Source organism: Stegostoma tigrinum, chromosome 16, assembly GCF_030684315.1.
Source record: "Stegostoma tigrinum isolate sSteTig4 chromosome 16, sSteTig4.hap1, whole genome shotgun sequence".
NCBI classification, from domain to species: Eukaryota; Metazoa; Chordata; class Chondrichthyes; order Orectolobiformes; family Stegostomatidae; genus Stegostoma; species Stegostoma tigrinum.
In genome coordinates, this window is record NC_081369.1 from 26881675 (window position 1) to 26888095 (window position 6421).

Below are 6421 nucleotides of genomic sequence, written 5' to 3' on the forward strand. Positions count from 1 at the left end.
AGTTCTCTGACATTGCATAGTTGAAAAAGATTATAAAGACAGATAGAGCTGTGACAGTGAATGGATTGGAATAAGTGTGAGAAATTTAAATCTGAGATGTTAGTAAACTGGGAATCAAAGTAGGACACCTCAGGCAGAGGTTATAGTTTGGTAAAACATACAATTAGGTTCATGGTATAGGCAACACAATTTTGAAATGTGTTCAAATTTATGGAGAATTGCACAGGGACAAAGTTGAGGCTGAAGCTAGCAAAAGCAAGGACTGGGATTTCAGGTAGACTGAGGCAGTGTAAAGATGGACTAGATTATGGAGATGGAGGTAGACAGTTATTTTGCAATGGGGAGAGAAGCTTAATTTAAGATTAAATTGAATGCCAAGTTTATGAACAATCAGATTCAGTCTGAGAAAGATTGGGAAAAGATGGAGATTCTGGTAGAAGTGACATTAAACAATGGTTTGGGACTTTTTAATGTTTAAATGGGGGACTTGCAGTCCTCTCAGACAACATGTTAGGCAAGCAAGCTGACAACGCAGAGGCAAGCAGAAGGATCAAACAATATAGTTGAAAGATACAGTTAGGTGTGGAACTTGATACATTTATCAGTGATATTATTTCATTGCATGATACTTTTGCTACAATTGGATAGCTTTCATAGTTCTTCTTCTGGTACCAATTTGCAAATGCTTGGATTTATTGAATTCAGTTTCATAATTTACCATGGCAGAAATTAAAGTCTAGTAGGGCACTAGGCAATCCCTAATTGAATAAGCCCACTTTAAGATACTGCAGTTATAGCTGTAACAACCCCTATATGAGGTCCACAGGGCAGTTGGTAGTTCGAATCATGTGAATAGTTAATTCACGTTTCAGTAATCTTCAGCAGTAAAAACACTTTGCAAAGGATTTTTTGAGTACATTCGCAGAGCTCTGCTTGGAGCAAGAATTCAATGTTGGGGAGAAGAAACTATTCTCTTAACAAATTATTAACGTTCTGGGTAAAGGTGATTAACTGATTACTGAGACCATTTTAAATTCCTGGTATACCCAAAGTTCGATGAATACCGCAGTCACAGTGAAATCAAAACAGGTTTGAGGTGATTTTCTGGAGATGAGGTTTAAAGTCCATGGTTTTTATGCCCTTTTTATATCCAAATTATATAGCCTCTTTTGTGGTGATGCACACCTAAGACCACATAAGTAAAACAATCAGAGTTAACATTCACTTATTCAAGCCAATTTTATGACTTATCAATCAGCCTCAATTCAAATCTCATAGTGAACTAACGTATAGAAAACCACCTCACTGTTGAATGAAAATTGTCCAAAACATTTAACAAAATTTGATTTATTTTTGTCTCATGTTTCCACAAAATAATGTTGAATTTCATGCTTTTCAATTATTTTATTTAACAATCAGATCAACTAAGTAGATTATTCCAAGCATGTCCTTTAAGAAAAAAATCCAAATAGATTTATTCTTGCACATCTGGCATGGGCATATTCAGTGTGGGAAATGCAGTTGGAAAACCCTTTGGGCTATAATATATTCACACCAATGTATCACATATTTATAACTGCTGTCATATTTAGTTCATATCCATATGTAATTGCCTTATGCTGTTAGGCTGTTAACAATCTAATATGGTGCACAGATTCACTGCTTTGATGTTGCGGTTTGAGTCTGTGTCTGACAAGACTGAGTATTGACCAGGCTGTGAAGCAGAACAGCTGCCATTAAAACTGTGACTGTAGAACTGTATTTTATTGATTGTCTCTGCAGTGCCTCTTAATATTATTTATCGAAGCAAGCTATCAATGGGAAATGCTTACGACCTCCTCTTATATGTGGTAATTGATGGGAAGTGAGGCATTGTGGCCCCTGCTGACCCCAATGTACTGAAAGCCAGATGGATTGCATGTAACTCAATTATGATTGATATTATCAAATTACATGATGCACAACATATTATATTGGTTCTTTCCAAGGAGATTTATTGACTTATTTTCTCATTGATGTCTTCTTTAAAAATAACTGCTTAAATTAACCTGTAAATAAAAACAATATAACATGGATCATATAGTTGCTTGCTTATTTTTGAAGTTGTTCGCTGGTAGATATCATAAAAAGGGAGCGTAAAATGCCTTGACAACAAATATCAAAGTTGTCAGTTGCTGTTGAAGCTGTCAAAAAGTTAACTTTTTAAAATAATAAGTGTCACAGAGCAAAGGGCAATAGAAAATCTATGCAGTAAAGTTTCACTCTTTTAGAAAATAAATATCATTACTGTTGAAATCTGTAAATGAGGACATCACTTCATTGTTTGTATAAGATAAGCTGATGTTAAAAGTGTCACTTATTCCCAGACTTAATTGGCCTGAGGCTAGTAACGAAATTTGGATGGATTCAGGTCCTGTAGCCTTGGCTGTGGTGAATGAAGCAAATGTACATTTTATTTCAAAACAATGAGAATTTTAAAGTAGAAACAAATTAGACAGTTTCTTTCCAATTGCTCCAAAGATAGAAGTGTGGCTGCCAAGGGTTTATTTTTGACATCTCGAAGAAGAAAGCAGTAAATACACTTTTTGAACTGCTGCAATATTTGTGCTCGATTCTGCTCCCACCATGGTGTTGGGAATGGATTTGTAGGCTTTTGACCAAATAATAATGAAAGAATAGTAGGATACTTCCAAATCAAGATAGAGGGCAACTTGCTGTGAAATCCACGGGTTCCCTTGACATCACTGAATTTGTCCTTCTTAGCACTAATGATTACAGATGAAAGTGCAATTGAAGTTAGCTTGCTAGGTTGCTACCGTAAAACCTCAGGATAGGAAACACCACAGCTAGAGCATCCTACAGGTAAGGGCAGCTGACTATTAAGTCCAGTGGGAGGCACATCAATCAAATGAACTGCTCTGTTCTGGATGATGTCGAGTCTCTAAGCTGTTGTTATGATATTCAGCTGGAAGTATCTTGATTATTCCATCACATTCCTGGCTTCAACCATTAAATTCTAAAAAGCTTTGAGTGGTCATGAGATGAGCTACATGTAAGAGAGTGCCCCGTTCTGTCCCCCTCTTTTGACAACATCCTTGGATAAGTCTAGTCCATTTAGATCTATTGTTGAGAATAAATGATAAACTGAGGGTTTCTGGCAAAAACTGAATTAAACGTGTTATTTTCTTAAATGATTACCCTATTACCTTGTGGAATTTAACACCTGTGGGAATTGGATAAGGATTGTTTCGTCTAGTTTGTGGCCACTAATCCTCCTTTGTCTTTATTTTATCTTGGGGTAAACTAAGGAATAGTGGTAGAGAATATACTACCATATAGAGTATCTACAGAAGAGGTATTGTACTTATATAACAAGAAGGTTTATTGTATGACAGCAATAAGTACAATTACATTTAATCAGAAATAATTATTTGGACCTTCGGGAGCTGGCACAGGTACATCAATATAACTCTTTGCCTACACTTACAGACTGGCTGTGACATCAATAGAATGGAAATAGCAATGCATCATGAATATTAACCTCTTCAGAATCATAATCTTATAAAACATTTTCCCCTCAAGAATTTTTCCAAATAGTTCATCCATCATACAAGAATATAAACATATCCCATTTACCACTATCCCAGTTGCATTCCCAAGGCATCTCTGGCATTGCAAATGCAGGTAGTCAGGATGCCCTATATTTTTCTCAATGCATTTAGTGGGAAGAATGACAAGTCTTTCACTTCAGGACTGCTGACCCTGTTTCTCATCTATGGCTATCCATATCTCTGCTGGAGGATCTTTTACTTTATGGATATCCTTCATAGGAAATGTTGTTCTTAATGAAGTATAGTTGGACCATTGTCTGGAGAAGCCTTATTCTCCTGAAATTCCTTCTTGTAATATAGCTGCTGTGTTGAAATAAGTAACGTTATTCCATGTGATATCGTAGATTTCTGAATCAGGCAATAAGTTGCTATATGGAAAAGACAGTATCTTTTTTGCAGTATCCTGAATATTTAGACAAAGAGGTTGTTTCCTTTTGACTGGATCCTGGATCTATGGATTTTGGCCTGGCTGCCATGAAGTGGGATATACCACATCTCTCTCAAGTTGTTGATCAGGCTGGACATCTTCAGTCTGGGTATTTGAGGGGGGTTTTCAGATTCCCATTTGTCTTACTGAAAGATTGCTGCTCACTCAGACCGTCACTGCCATTGACTGTTCTGTTTTAGAATGCTGAGGATTGAACCAGCCCTGTGAAATCTGAGACTTCCTCCATGCTGACAATATTAAACCCATTGTCCTGTCCACATAAATGAAATCATTTGACTCTTTCTTCTCATTGGGTTTCACCACATGTCTAGGAAGCCCAGTGAAGACTTCTGACAGTTACTTCTTGATTAGTTGGTTAATGGCATTGGGTGGTTCATTGTGAACAATGTACACATTTTCTTTTATGTGTGCTGCATTCTAATGTAATTTGTAGTGTTTTTATGCTTCTGACAGTTATTCCACTTATACATGTAGCCTTAGCTCCGTAGGCATAGCTTCTGATTCTTCAACCATGGTAACCAGTCTGATAGGACAGTAACACTTGCACCTTTATCAAGCACAGAATCAACAGGTTGTCCGTAATGTAGGCAAGTTCTTCTCATCTGGATCAGCAAGATCCCCCTGGGGTTTGCCTCAAATATCTTGTCAAATGCAATTATCTTTTCTAACGAATTATCTTTCCTAATAGTCATGGATGTTCTACTGTACAATGTTCTTTGCGTATGACCACATGTACCTCTACTGCTCTAAAATCATACCTTACTTTCTGCACATCTTTTGGAAATTACCTAGAGTCTTGTTAATGTAGCTTTCTAAGTGATGGCTAGGAATTGCTTCTGCTTACAAGTCTTTATCCTGCAGCACTGCCAGTTTATTTGCATCAGGTAATTGGTTTACTCGATGTAAACTTGCTAGATGCTTCTTTAGAGTATCCACACCTGATAAAGTTAATATGCTTTGCTGCTCTAGTCTGTATCTTTAATATCAAGTGTACTCAAGTATGGATATGCAGGAGTACAGTGAAAAGTTTACAATGTTGCCCCCAATTGACGCCATCTTAGGTATGAAGTGCCAAGGTACACAGCTCGGGTACAAATCTTAGGTACAAAAATAGAAATAAAGTGAAAAAGAACAGCAAAACCTACGTTACTTACCATTGTTCACAGTCTAGGTTAGAAAAATGAGAACAAAGGTTAAAAAGATAAGCATTACAGCCCTTCAGTATAAAGAGCAAAGAACAAAGAAACCCACAGCACAGGAACAGGCCCTTCGGCCCTCCAAGCCTGTGCCGATCAAGATCGTCTGTCTAACCTGTCATCTATTTTCTGACGGTGTATGTCCATTTGCTCCCTGCCCATCCATGTACCTGTCCAAATATATCTTAAAACATGCTAACGTGTCTGCGTCTACCACCTCTGCTGGCAACACGTTCCAGGCACCCACCACCCTCTGTGTAAAGAACTTTCCACGCATGTCTCCCTTAAACTTTCCTCCTCTCACTTTGAACTCATGACCCCTAGTAATTGAGTCCCCCACTCTGGGGAAAAAGCTTTTTGCTATCCACCCTGTCTATACCCCTCATGATTTTGTAGACCTCAATCAGGTCCCCCCTCAATCTCCGTCTTTCTAATGAAAATAATCCTAATCTACTCAACCTCTCTTCATAGCTAGCACCCTCCATACCAGGCAACATCCTGGTGAACCTCCTCTGCACCCTCTTCAAAGCATCCACATCCTTTTTGTAATGTGGCGACAAGAACTGTACACAGTATTCCAAATATGGCCGAACCAAAGTCCTATACAACTGCAACATGACCTGCCAACTCTTGTACTCAATACCCCATCCAATGAAGGAAAGCATGCCATATGCCTTCTTGACCACCCTATTGACCTGCGTTGTCACCTTCAGGGAACAATGGACCTGAACACCCAGATCTCTCTGTTCATCAATTTTCCCTAGGACTTTTCCATTGACTGTATAGTTCGCCCTTGAATTTGATCTTCCAAAATGCATCACCTCGCATTTGCCCAGATTGAACTCCATCTGCCATTTATCTGCCCAACTCTCCAGTCTATCTATAGTCTGCTGTAATCTCTGACAGTCCCCTTCACTATCAGCTACTCCACCAATCTTAGTGTCCTCAGCAAACTTGATCAGACCACCTACACCTTCCTCCAGATCATTTACATATATCACAAACAACAGTGGTCCCAGCACAGATTCCTGTGGAACACCACTGGTCACAGGTCTCCAATTTGAGAAACTCCCTTCTACTACTACTGTCTGTCTCCTGTTGCCTTGCCAGTTTTTTATCCATCTAGCTAGCACACCCTGGACCCCATGTGACTTCACTTTCTCCAT